The sequence below is a fragment of the Homarus americanus genome, unplaced genomic scaffold (genome assembly GCF_018991925.1).
Source record: "Homarus americanus isolate GMGI-L3 unplaced genomic scaffold, GMGI_Hamer_2.0 scaffold56009, whole genome shotgun sequence".
Taxonomy (NCBI): domain Eukaryota; kingdom Metazoa; phylum Arthropoda; class Malacostraca; order Decapoda; family Nephropidae; genus Homarus; species Homarus americanus.
Window position 1 is genome coordinate 228,690 of NW_024739542.1, and position 14,965 is coordinate 243,654.

Below are 14,965 nucleotides of genomic sequence, written 5' to 3' on the forward strand. Positions count from 1 at the left end.
AATATATTGATGTATATTTATAGATAGGTACATAAAAGATGAATTAATTATAAGATAGATATGTACTGCACAACAAAGAATATTTAATTGTTCTAAAAAAAGAAAATCATGGTAAGTATTACAAGTGTAGGTAGTCCTTGATGCGCTGATTGAGGATCCGTGCCCAAGAAAGATAGAATTCTGATATTCAAGCACAATTAATTATCAAAATTTCATACTTCAGGAACAATTAGGACAATTTATTATCAAAATCACATATTTCAGGGACAATTAAGACAACGAAAATATAAAGTAAACTGTATGGATGACATGTGAAGAAAACATATATTTCTCTTTACTTTTAGGTAAAGAATTGGGGTGAAAACTGGAGATGCATGCCAGTAGAAGGGGAAAATTTGCCTGAAATATCTTACAATGTCGCTGACTTTCAGGTATTTCAGCTAAAAATAAAATGCGCATAGGTAATTAAATTGATGATTACGAAAAATAATTCACTGTTCAAAAAAGTCTATTGACATGATATACAGGAGATGAGTAATCAATAATAGAGAGGTGACAAGAACACCAACACTGAGTAGAAGCATAGATTCTTGGTAGGGGGAGTTGTGGAGGAGCGGCAGTGAACGTGTGTGGGTGGTCGGGTAGGACGAGAGCTATAAAAAAGTAATGTGTGTCAAGGCTGAGATAACGGTGAGGCGTTGAGAGGAAATGTGAGAGGCAGAGATAATGAAAGTGTCTCAATATTTTCCTCCAAGACAAGAGAAGTACTGCGGTACATACTAACTTGTTAATAATACTATAACAACGAAGTTAACATTTTGTGGTATAGTATGACTCGTTAGATATAATACTGCAATACATACTGATGGGTTAGAATTATGGTAACAGCCAAAAGATCCCTTGAAGTGGTATAGATTCCGCGAAAAAAAATTGATTTCGGACATGGACGAAAACTCTGGTAAAATAAATAGGAAAGAAAAACATGGAAAATGCTAATACGTGAATCCAGGTAAGATTTATTCATGACTTGGACCAGATTACCAAATTTAGTTACGAACCATGAAGACTCAAGTTATTTAACATGAGCGATGGTATATATGGATAGACGGCTGATATAACCCTCTACGGATGGGACATAATTGTGAAAGACGACCCTAGGAAAGAGTGGAGTGAAGTGTGGAGTGAAAATCGCCACAAGAGAGAAGTCGCCAGGTGAAGTGGCCCTTCATCCTGTGACCCTATCTTGTATCCAAATTGTAGCAACAACAAAAGATTTTCAACAATGTTCCCGAAGAAATTAATTTGAAACTTGAATGAAATTGCTTGAAGCAGATTTTAAAAACACTTAAAAGCAGAGAAAATTATCTATACAAAACCAAAAAGAAATAACAAATGTCATCCATGACGGATATTTACCACATGTTGAATAGGGTTGAAAGTCTGTAAATTCTGCTCGTGCCTGACTCTCTCACCCACACAATGGGAGAATATTTGGCTCTAATCGTCTCTTTAGCTTCGCCTGAGTTTCTGCACCAAATAACCATATTTTTTTTTCATTCTTATTTGACTGTCGTCCACTGCTGTCTGCATCACTTGGTGTTTCGCTAATACAGTAAAGATGATAAAAGGATTTTGAAATGAAGAAACAGCGTGCAAAGCTTAAATATTATAATGTCAATATATATATATATATATATACTGTATATATATATATATATATATATATATATATATATATATATATATATATATATATATATATATATATATATATATATATATATATATAAAGATAAGCGCCTCATATGCCAGCCTCACAACCATCCCTCACCACACAAAATATTTTGGCACGCTAGTAGAATTCCCGCCTCTCCACCATAATTTTATTAGTTCTCGGTCTTGTAAACACCGAGGGTTATGCGTCCCGTTTAAAATGAACGATATAGGATATTGTCTTTAGGTAACATTACGCTAAACGTGGAAATTATGTAAACAGTGTAAAAGTGCAAAAATGGCGCCAACAACGTTTGTGGGAACTACAACCTGATCTCATCTACTTTTCATGTGATATTAATTGTTCTCGGAGGTGTTATTAAGTCAGGCGTACAGAGTGTTTGTTACACTGCCAACATGTTACCCTGAGGTAATGGTATATTTACACCGCCAACTGAGGTAATGGTATATTTACACCAAGGTTGTGCAACATGCAGTAACAATGCGTTAGAGGTAGTCTTACAAATTGGGGTCTGACAAACTTCACGACATACCCAGGGAAATGTCCTGCAACATTAAACTATGCAACACTCCTGAGGCAATGTCTAACAACCTCAAGCGACAACACACATGGGACAGTAACTTGCTACACTAAACCAAATAAAACACCCAAGGTAACGTCTTGCAACATTAAACCACGAAACAGACCATGGGAAATGTCTTTACATCATGAAACCACGCAATACACCTTGGGTAGGTAGCATCTTGCAACATCAAACTACGCAAAACACACACAGACCTGTTTGTTGCAACATCAAACAACGCAACACACCCAGGACAGTGTCTTGCATCAAATTATACGTCACATCCAAGGCACAGGATCTTGCAACACCAAACTCTGCAACTGAGCAAGGGGGGGGGGAGGAGTCGAGCAACACCAGCCAAAGTACACAAGAAACTTACAAGGACTTCTGTTGTTGTTCTTGTAGTTAATGAAGACGGTCCTTGACATCACTCTGTGCTCCTGTAGTATAGGCAGTTCGTTATCTTTTTATTTATTCCTACTCTTTTCCTTCAACTGCATGTATCATACTTGTTTATTCCCAATCTATTGTGATTTGTGAGCATTTTAAAACGATATTCAGAATTAACTTACAGTAAAATGTTATCGTTCGTTCTCTCCCACCCCTCTCTTTCTCTACTTCTCTCCTTCAGTGTCTCTTCTCTTTTTTTCATCTTATTTATATCGTTCCATGTTTTTTTCTCTATCAATCTCTCTATCTCTGTTCCTTAGTCTGCCTCTTCACCTCTATTTTTGTCTCCTATTTATCAATCTCTTTTTTTTGCTCATTTCTCTATTTAAATTTTTCTTCCCCCTTTTCTCTCTCTCTCTTACTATTTCTCGATTTAACCCCTTCTGTCTCTCTTTTGTCTCTGTCTGTCTGTCTGTCTGTCTGTGTTGAAGGTGAGAGTGAGGGAGACGTAGTTAAAGTTTCAGGGAGGGAGCATCCCATCTCTTACCTACCTGTGGTGTTTTAGTTTTTTCTCTTTATCACCCTCATTACACCCTCGAGAGGCTGCCAACGTGAGGTGAGAGGTGTGAAAGTGGGGGGTGAGAGGTGAGAAAGTTGGAGGTAAGAGGTGGGGGGGATGTGAAGGTGTGTGGTGGGAGAGGTGTGGGAGGTGTAAAGGTGAAAGTTGAGAGGTGAGGTGGTGGGACCTATGAAGATGAGAGGTTGAAGGATGTGGAGGTGAGAGGTGTGAAAATGAGTGGTGTAGAGGTGAGGAGTGTAAAGTGAGTGATGATAGGTGTGAGGATGAGAGTCTTAAAGGTGAGAGTTGGGAGGTGGATTGCTTAGAGAGGGATATGAGGAAGAGAGGGGTATAAGGATGAGAGGGATGTGAGGGGAGAATTATAGTAGGAATATGAGGAGAGAGGGGAGTGTGGTGAGAGGGGATTGGGATGTAGAGAGAGAGAGAGAGAGATGTAAAGGGAAAATTGTGTAAAGGGAGAGGAGGGGAAATAGGAGAAAGGTGGTTATAAAAGTAAAGAGAGAACAGTGTGGAGGGAAGAAGAGAAAACGCTGGTGGGGGCTGATAGTTGAGGCAGAGAAACACGGAATAAAAGTAGAGGTGGAAATATTGGAGGAAAGCTAAATAAATGAAGAAGTTAATGGAATAATGCTGGTGATATGAGAGAGAGAGAGAGAGAGAGAGAGAGAGAGAGAGAGAGAGTACTGTATACACGAACACAGACACAGACTGATAAACATGTAACCTTGTAGAAAATGAAAATATAACTTGAAGTTTTACGAGATGAGAAAGAAGAAACAATAATTCACTTCAGTTGTTATTCTTAATATTATTTTCTCTCCTTTCATCCACAGGTCAGTGAGTGCTGGTCTTGGACACCTGAAGAAGCTGTATATGATAACATCAAACCGCCATTTAACGTGAGTGTTTTCCTTTGATGTATTACTTATCAACTAAGTGTTTTTCTAATAGCTTTGTATAGTGCCAGTTTGGGTGAATACGTTCTAATGACTTGGCGGAGCTAATTAAAGAGAGTAAGGTTCTTGTGATGACATAGTCTAGTTGAAACGAGTAGGGCATGGCGTCATAGTCCAGTTGAAACGAGTGGGGCATGACTTCATAGTCCAGTTGAAACGAGTAGGGCATGACTTCATAGTCCAGTTGAAACGAGTAGGGCATAGCGTCATAGTCTAGTTGAAACGAGTGGGGCATGACTTCATAGTCCAGTTGAAACGAGTAGGGCATGGCGTCATAGTCCAGTTGAAACGAGTGGGGCATGACTTCATAGTCCAGTTGAAACGAGTGGGGCATGACTTCATAGAACCAGTTGGTAAATGTGTTGCTTAATGTCGTCATGGTATCTGATGGAGCGAATTTTTCTTGATGGATCGTGTGTATGTCGTTGATACTTGAGAATGTGGGCGAGTTACAATCACACTTCAGAATGGAATGTTTTTTTTTTGTTGGCGTCATTCTTAAAAAGTCCTAGAAAGCTAATATCTCCTTTATTAGTTGTGGAGCAGCCTCTAGTGACTGAAAATGGAACTACTATGTTATATTGAATATTTTATATCTCGTGAATATGCTACAACGAATCTTTTACGAATCAATGGATATTCAACACGTAACTTTAAATTCTGAAACCCTGTACAAGTATGCTAAATTTCCTATTAACTTTCTCTTGTGTTGAGAATTGAAGTGAAAACTAGTCAGCTATCTTAAGCCTTTCTATGGATATTATCGTCTCACTTTATACAATGATATGTGTTTTTAGTATTCATCAGCTTTTATTAAATATTCATCTATGAGAATTAATTATCTGTGTGGTTAATTCATATACTCAATCATAATATGTGTATCTACTTTTGAGCTAATGGTGTACTTATGGAAATAATTTGTTTAAACACGTGTATATCCATATGACATAACCTCCATCATCAAGGCTTCACCCTAGGCCCCCAGTAGGATAGATGTCAGGAGTATTACCCTTAAGTAGCTTCTATGGCTGAGCAAGTGTTTAAGTACAATATTTATTACACACACACACACACACACACACACACACACACACAGCACAGCACACCAGATTTTTATAAGAAATCGTCAAGGGATGTACAGAAAGGCTCCACTAATCATTGCATAACTATCATATTTTCAATAACAACTATGGTACTCTTTACATAGGATTCTAACGACCTTGACTTATTCCTTTCATCAAAACAACTTCAGGTGACATGAACCATCACCAGGTGTACACAGTAGATAATATAATTCGGAACAGTGATCTTAGAGAGACATTTGAGTTCTTCAGCATGTTCCCCTTTAATTGGTAGAGAGTGTTCAGACAAAGAGACAGACACACCGAACTATACGAGTATAAGCTTCGTATATCCAGGTTTTCACTATCACAATTTCCACGCAGTATGGTAAGAAATATGAGACAGGTTATCCATGAACCGGAGAACTGCAAGGAAACGCAAAATTGCTGATCCTTCCTATACTCTTATATTACAGAAATGAAGTAGAAATAGTCGTGTGATATGAAGCCGTCAACATGTAGATGGATACAGTGAGTGTGAGAGAGGAGAGCAATGTGTAAGTGGAAGGGAGAAGAGGGCTGTGATGGGAAGTGGAGAAGTGGAGGAGGGAGAGTGTGTGGTAGAGGGGGGGGATATGTGATGGAGAAGTGGAGGAGGGAGAGTGTGTGGTAGAGGGCGGGGGATATGTGATGGAGAAGTGGAGGAGGGAGAGTGTGTGGTAGAGGGAGGGAGAGTGTGTGGTAGAGGGAGGGGGATATATGATGGAGAAGTGGAGGAGGGAGAGTGTGTGGTAGAGGGAGGGGGATATGTGATGGAGAGTTCAATTATCAAGTTATAAATATATATAATAATTACTATTAGTGATATGTCTATTATTCCATTAACTTAAATTGAGATTATCAATTACATAGACACTAGTACACAGCGAAGAGGGTTTTAATAAAATAAATGTGATCAATGGGTGTTTGAATTTTGTTTTGTTTTGTAAAAATCGTCACTCACACACACACTTATTTCTTTATCTAACTTTCACCTTTTATGACGTGTGAAGTAACTGATGTCTGATAATACGAGAGAGAGAGAGAGAGAGAGAGAGAGAGAGAGAGAGAGAGAGAGAGAGAGAGAGAGGGTATGTGTGTGTTTGTGTGTTGGTGCGCAGGAGTAACAATTCGAAACAATCAATACACAAACAATTAACCTGTCTAAGTCTTGAATGTTTAATATCTCTTTAACCAGGGAAATCAGATATCATGAACTTTTCAAATTCTTTCAGAGATTAATTGGGGAATATTTTTTTGTCTTGTATTATGACTAAAAGAGAATTGAAGAGCGTTGTTTATGATAATTATATGAAGTCGTCTGGTCGGAGTAGAGAACTGTTCTTGATTTTCTACACACACACACACACACACACACACACACACACACACACACACACACACAAAGAGTGAAAGAACAGCTGAATGTGGAGTCCCTAAGCATCAGTATAGATATCACCATAGATATTTGTATTGATGCCTTGAGTAAAAATAACTGTGAGAAACCATAGTGTGGGTTATAGTTTTAGCAAAGAGAGGCAACGGTATACTGTACGTTGTTTATTGTGACATTAACTATATCGTAGCCAGCTAATAATATATGTTTCAACTCAGAGCCATTTACATTTCAAGTAACGCAATGTTTTTTTTATTTTGTTGACTGAATTTTATTTACATTTACCGCTGTTTACGTTAGGCTAATGGAACCTCATGAACATTTGTCAGCTGTTTTCAAGAGGCTATTTAAGATACCATCGTGGGTTAATCTCTCTTGACACTCGGGATTTTGTTTACTTTCTGGTTTACTCATCTGGTCTTGGTCTACACCCAAGGAAGTTTACATTCAGGGTCGTTTATTTTAGGGTTTCGTCAGATGGCATTGTTTTAAATCTAAGAGTTGTTTATGTTGGGGGTGTGATCAAGTTGTTGTTTTCCCACTTACCCTGAGTCTTCTTACCGGCGCCCAAACACAATCATTCTTATATTTACACTATGGTTATACATCTCTGTCAAGCATCACCCCACCCCCCTTCTTCTTTAATTGCTACACAGTAAAGACACAACTAAAAAGTGAAGGAAAAGAAGCTAGAGATTCTTAACTCTTCTTACACGACCTATCAACAGGGGCTCTAGGTTATTTCAGCCACCCTCCTCACCCTCGCCTCCGTCTTCACCTGATGCTCCGCGTGTTTCTTGTCGACGCCTCAACCCCCCCAAAAAACATCTTACTACTTCGATGAAATAGCTCCAAGAACAGTTCTATTTCTACCATTGTGAAATTTATCAATGATTCGTTAAGTCTTGTTTTTACCAACACACACACACACACACACACACACACACACACACACACACACACACACACCTGAGATCCCCTGTCCGAGAATTGCTGTTCGACACCACAACCGCATCCAGCCCATACGCACGAACTGATCGCTATAAGAACAGCCCAGTCCCAACCATTGTAAAAATTATCAATAACATGTAATAAATCAGTGTATTCACTCCCAGTAAACACTGCTCCCTACACTGTCACTATGTTGAAATGAACTGTAGTTTGAGCTGATCCCATCTAAGTTAATATATGTCTTATTTGTGTACTTATGTCACTTGTATATTATTTGTAATTGTAACCCATTCCCCCAAATATGTAACTGTATATTTTCAGCCTTCTACACAAGCTTCTTTCAATAAACCGTTAATTATTATTATTATTATTACACACACACACACACACACACACACACACACACACACACACACACACACACACACACATTTGGAGGAGTGGTGGATGGTGACAGTAAATACCACTTAGTGAAGGTGATGTCTGTCAGGTGTGTGTGTGAATATCTTACTAAAATGTAAGGAGCTCTTCAAGTTTCCTCCCATTCCCCTTCCTCCCTCTTCCCCTCTTCCTCTCTCTCCCCATCACCCTCTTCCTCCCCATCCTCACTGTGTTGATTCAAAGTCGTCAATAGTGCCATTCTGCCCTCCTCACTCCATCTATCTTTATCTTTTCCAACTCTCTCTCTCTCTCTCTGTGTTCTCCTTTCTCTATAAACCCTCGTTCCTCTTAACGTTTCTCTTGATCTTTTTATTCTACTTACTCCGCTACACCTCTCTCTCTCTCTCTCTCTGTTCCTATATCTATAAATTCTCTCTCTTACTCATTTTTCCACTATGATTGTAAGTGTGTGTGTGTGTGTGTGTGTGTGTGTGGGTAAAGTTTTTGTATAGGTATGACAGTATATTTATATGAGTGTTTGTGACAATGTTGATATGCATATGTGTGTGTATGTGAAATGTTTATGTGTGTACGTTAGGTCGAGTTTATGTATGTAGTATATATATGACTATTTACGTGTGGCTTGTTTACCTCCTCGTACAATGGAAACTTTCAAACATTTAAAAGATGATCAGTGAAGCAGGATATAATACCAAGTTAGGTTAGGTTATGAGGGACACGTAGGCTAGTCTATTGCTTTTTGTTCCAATTTCTCGAATTTACAATATTTTTTCTACTTTTTTCCTCTTCCCATCTATATATATCCTCCTTCATCACACCCTCTTTCTTCTCTCCTCCTTCTTTACCCTTGTCCTTCATTACTCTTTTCCACTCCTTTTCTTTCATGCGATCTTTTTCTTTGCTCCTGTCCACCCAACCTCTCTTCTACCCCCTGCTATCCACTAGAAGACTAAGTGGTCAGTAAATTAAGCACTTTGACTGACAGGGAAGCAAGAGGTCCCCAGAAAGTGGAGGTGACACTTGTTGGGGGGGAAACAGACAGAATTATCGCAGCAGAGGTCGAGTTTTTAGATATTTGTATGTTCATTATTTTCTACTCTAACTGGGGATGTAAATAAACCACCTAGTATTAGCTAATTTAATTTGTGATTCATGTGGTTTCAAAAATGGCGTCGAGGTTATAATGACACTGTAATTTAACTCTATTGTATATTCTTTATCTTTGAGGACGAAGTTAGTACAAGAACCACTTTACCGCCTCCTCCCCTCCTCCCCACCAACTCACTTGGCTATTGAATTTGACCTTTCTAGTAACCTTTAACCTGACCTTTCGTACGCCACCACTACCTTACTCTCAATTATTCCCAAACATCTGTGTAATACTATGCGCATCATCCAGTTGCACCTTCTTTCAAGACCTTTTAGATTTTCCTCCTCAATCGAATTATTTATAGAAGAAATCCTTATATATTTTTTTTATTACCGTACTGGGAGAAATTGTCTGCTTCATTAGGTATACACTATCAGACAGGTGAGATCAGACAGGTAAGATAGACAGGTAAGAAATAAAAATATATATAAAAGGAAAATAAATATCACCGAAACAATAATACCAAGATGAAGGAAGTTTGGTAGAGGCTAAGTGGTGGTGCAGCGTCAGTGTGCTCTTAAAGAATCACCTCATGGATCAAGGTGCCTCTCTATCTCCTTCATCCTTGGTAGAGTCTACACAGGCACCCTAATTCAACTCTTTACAACATACTGCACAGGAGCTCAGTACAGAATTTGGTCATTTAGTCTCCCACTTATTTGCTGCCTGAACCAAATTTCAACCTAAGCTAAACTAAATATTAATAATTTTATCAATTTATACTTGGTTTAAACTGAGCTCATAATAAAAAAAAAAATCACTGCCTGTATTAGCGTAGTATACGAGTAACTGATACTTGTTTCTAATAAATACCAATGACCTCCTGCTGATAAAACCCTGTACAGCAACAGATGACAGTGTGACAATACTTCCCACTTTGTGTCTGTACATGAATCGTACATAAAGACACAAAGTAGAAGAATAAGGAATAGAGTGAAGTATGTATCACGTCTTTCGTTTATACTGCAGCTGTGAAACTTCAGTATGTTTTGTCGCTCTCATACCAGATGCTTCATGAATATCTCTTGTTGTTGTGTTATTTTGGTAATATGGCTGCTCACTCACTCACCATTTCTCTCCCTTGATCATAATACCTCATTGTTAAGTCTCTTATATAACCTATCCATTAATATTTCTCCCCTGAAGTGTTATACCCGAGATCCATCTTTTGTAAATGTGGTTAAGTTTTCCATTTGTAGACCATATGATTTTGACTCAAAGCCTATTTATAAAGTAGTGTGTTTATGCGTTTGCTTAAAGAATTAATCGACTGTAATTCTAATATAAAATGATAGTTGAGGATTTATTAACTTGGATAACTATCACGTATATAGTAGCGAAGTATATGACAGGTATTTAGTCTTCCAAACACAGTAACGTATAAAAGCATGCGACAGAAACAACAGCAACAACGTAGAGAAACATAGAAGAACAAAAAAAAAAACATAACAAATTTTTTTTATAACAACGATGCAACATAAAACCACAATATACAAAGACATATAACAACAACGACATTTTATAACAATACAAAATCAATGATAAATACAGAACAACAACATAAGATATAGAGTGCCATGGTTAGCAACAACACCCTTGGGCCGAGCGAAGGAGGAAAAAAAGTGAAGGGAGTCGTGAGGAACAAAGGGATTAGGTGACATAATCGTCGGTGTGGGAAACTTCAGCCTGCCAGTGGACGTTTTGTGACTTACTCTTGATCTGCCTGACACCCGGCACCTGACACCTGATACCTTATGCTTAGTGTTCTCTTCTCACACTTTTCCTCATGCATATTTTACTCTTAATGTCTGTCTTTCTCTCTCATCATAATTATTTCATCATCCGAGAGAAGATAAGCGTAAGATTTAATGTTGCCAGTGGGGTTTTTTCTTCAATAATTTGTAGGATTCTTTATATAGCATTATATGCTGTACTGTATATAAATCAAAATTCCTATCAAGCTAAAAATACAATGATCTAAACTAAACCATGTAAAAAGTATGTAAAGCTAAACAGACAATGAAATACCAAATAATAAAAAAAAAATATTATGGGCAAATTAAAAAAGCAGGAAAATATATATAACTGTGATTCACTAACAACAGACAGACAGGCTCTCAGTTTTCCTACCTCCCATACATCACTGGCCTTCTAATTTACCTACTGTATTGCATTACAAGTTATCTATATAATTCTATATTAAGCCATGGTGCCTGTTTATATGAATCTCTCTATTGAGTATTGTTGTTAATTAATTATATATTCATTACAACAAATGATATAAATGATATAATACTTTATCGCATCATGGTGACAATTGTATAACTTTTTGGGGGGTTATGATAGTAATATAAATATTTAATGCATCGTTGTACATGTAATATAATCATTGAGTCATGGGAGCAATTATGTAATACTTTAATGGGCCATGGTGTTAAGTTTGTATTTCTCTTATATGTTAGAGCGCAATATTAATATAATTGTTTACTGAGTTCATGGCGTTAAGTGACACTGAGACTGGCAAGAGCAAACTTCAATTATACGGTTTTAATGCCGGTGAAAGTGTTAGAAATGACAGATGCTGTCGTGAGGGATAAATTCACATTAAATGGTGGTGTTCTTTATTATTTAAATGGTTGTAAATTATTTATTAGTTCATAGATTCATTGGATCATAAGTTCATTGGGTCGAAGGTTCATCGATACATCGATACATAGATTCGTTGGATCATAGGTTTATTGGGTCGAAGGTTCATCGATACACAGATTCATTGGATCATAGATTCATTGGGTCGAAGGTTCATTGATACATAGATTCATTGGATCATAGGCTCATTGGGTCGAAGGTTCATTGATACATAGATTCGTTGGATCATAGGTTTATTGGTTCAAAAGTTCACTGATACGAAGGTTCATTGATCTGTAGATAAGTCAGTCAATGAGACATACATTTGACCGCTGATTAAAAGACAATGTCTATTTTTATATCAAGATGCATACACTATACTCCCACAGTCCTCTGCTTCTCACGAGCATTCAGGGAAAAGTTACCATCTGTCGGACCCACTATCATCAACCTCCACACGAGAACTTAACAAAACAAAAAGAGAAGACGTTTGGTTAAATTTCCCTTGACACAAGAAGTTGGTCCTCTGGGGCAAAAAGACCATCTCCCTTCTCCCGCACCCGTTTCCCCATACGACTATACCTGTCTCTCTCCTCTCATCCCCCTCTCCCTCTACAGTCATTTCTGTCTCTCGTTACTTCTACCTGTCTCTCCACTCCTGCTGCCCTACGTCTCTCTCTCTCTCTCTCTCTCTCTCTTCTTACTGTACCCGTCTTCAGCCTCTTACTGCCATACCCCTTTCTTCCTTTGCTATCCTTTCCTCTTATCACTTGTGTCACCCCACTCATCTAGCGCCTCCTCTTACTGCTTTAACTATCCCTATTCTTACCTATTGATGTCTTCTTACCCATACACCTCTTTACTCTCACCTGTGTCCATTCCTCCTCTCACCCATTTCTCTTACCTCGCCCTTGCCGTTCCCCCTCCTTATGCCTTTGGATTTTTATCACTGTCATCCCTCTCCCTCCTAACGTCGTAATTCTGCCATCTGTTTATCCTTCTTGTTTTCCTATTATTTGTTGATGACGTTTCAGTAATATCTGTTTAGTGTTTTACATCTTTCTATTATCTCTTCTCCCCTTCGTTGTTTCGTTCTGTTCTGGTTTGTTTTGTTATTGTTCAATATTGTTTAATTAGGTTTTTGTTTCAGTGGAAGAAATTGTTTATTCTTTTTCGTAGAGTCTTGGTTTAAATTTTTTTTTAGATTATTTGTTTATATTATGGCAGAAGTCCTTTATTTATAGGATTTCGTTATTAACGTTGTTGTAGGAACTCGTGGTTGCATCTTTCTAATAATTCTCTGTCATAAAGTGTTACATGAATTCCTTGTAAGCATTTTTCTAATTACTTATATTTATAATGTTTGAGGCAATTTTTACTTTCATTATTCCTTATATACATTTTGTTGATGTTGTACCATCTAGTGTCTTGTATTTGTTTTGTTATTTTAAGGAAAACAATGCCAGGATTTCCTAGAATTCAATATTTAGAACACAACAATCTCCCTGATATACATTGCACAGTAAACATTAACTTTTCTCAACTCGGGAAATGTTACAAGAGATGTTGCCTGTATTATATATAAAGAATTGCTATTAAAATCATGCAAGTTTCATGAATTTGTTAATATATTAAAACATGTTTTTATTAGATTTGTGTCGTAATACAATATTCATTTGTAAAAGTTAGAAGCCATACAGGACTAAACTAAACTACGTGTATAATCAATGAGAATCTATTAATAATATCGGTATAATTCAATAATTTCCTGTAAAACTTCCACCTATTTATTTTATATTACTAATCAGCTCAAAGAAACTTGATAAATGAACCCAATGAAACACAGGACAGGATAGAGAGATGTGCAGTGAGTGACCCAGATAACTTGCACCAAAAGCTTTCGAATATTTTTCCCGCTGCTGTGTGTAGTGCTGACTGAGGAACTCCGGTGTCCTTGGTGACTTATCCCTCATTGAAATTAGCGGTCTCAAAGGTGCTGCTGTTCCCAAGTGTCTGGAATGAGATATTGGAAACAGGCAGCCACTGATTGTTGCCATACGTGACAAGTTTTGCCAAGGGTAAACATTTTACTACTCGTGGAGACAGCTAAGTCTCGTTTACTTTGTTGCGATATAAGCGTGATGTACATTGGTCCAAAGAATGAGCATTTGACATATTAACAATCACCAAAAAAATGAACTATATTCTAAGTTGTTGTCATATTTCAAGAAGATTGCGGTTATCTGGTGACTACGCCCCATCACCTAACATCAATCTGTGTGGCGTGAATTCAGATTCCTGGACAAGCTGCCTCCTTTTAAAAGTGATGGAGGTCGTGAAAGATGCAGAAGGTTTATATAGGAACATAGGGTATCGGGGCGCGGCGTCAGGTGCCCGTCATATTAACCTCACTGTGATGGGGGTGCAGGTAAAGGCCGCGGCTGTTCTTCCCCTTCTCTCTACCACCACGATCCTCCATTATTCCTGTCTGTCATGTCAAAAGTCGCAATGTTCCTTGCACCCTCTGTGGCCTGGCTCCCCCTCCTCTAGGTTGATGGCTTTGCCTTTTAGTACACGTCGTCAAGCTTCCCTGGCCGTCGTGTATAACCCTGCAAGTAAGGAGTGGCATCTATTATTTAAGCTCTGTTTGAAATAATATATCAACAACAGGTACATTGATGCTGTCAGTCTTAGTTCAACTTGGCAGATGAGTTGAGGTTTAGTCGAGGTAAATTTGACTTTAGAAAATATATTGTACTCAGAGGCTGGTGTAGAATTCTGTTCGGAGAGGTTGAGGTGATGGCTTATTTAAGACTTGTCTAGTATGTTTATAATTTCAACATATATGCGTCGGGAGACCCAGATATAATCGACAGAGGAATGTAACTTTCCTCTGTTTCACATGTTGTGTGTCGCATAAACTGATTTAGTGTACGTGATTAAAGACTTTAATTATTGTTAAATCATAAAATTTCATAGAAACAGCAACAAACCATAAACAGTTTGGAGCATAACTTACCCCACCAATGAGAGGATTTTTTATAAGTTAGTGAATACAATCTTGATGTTTAACCAAAAACCACTACAGTAAATTATTTAAAACAAGTGAGGATGCATT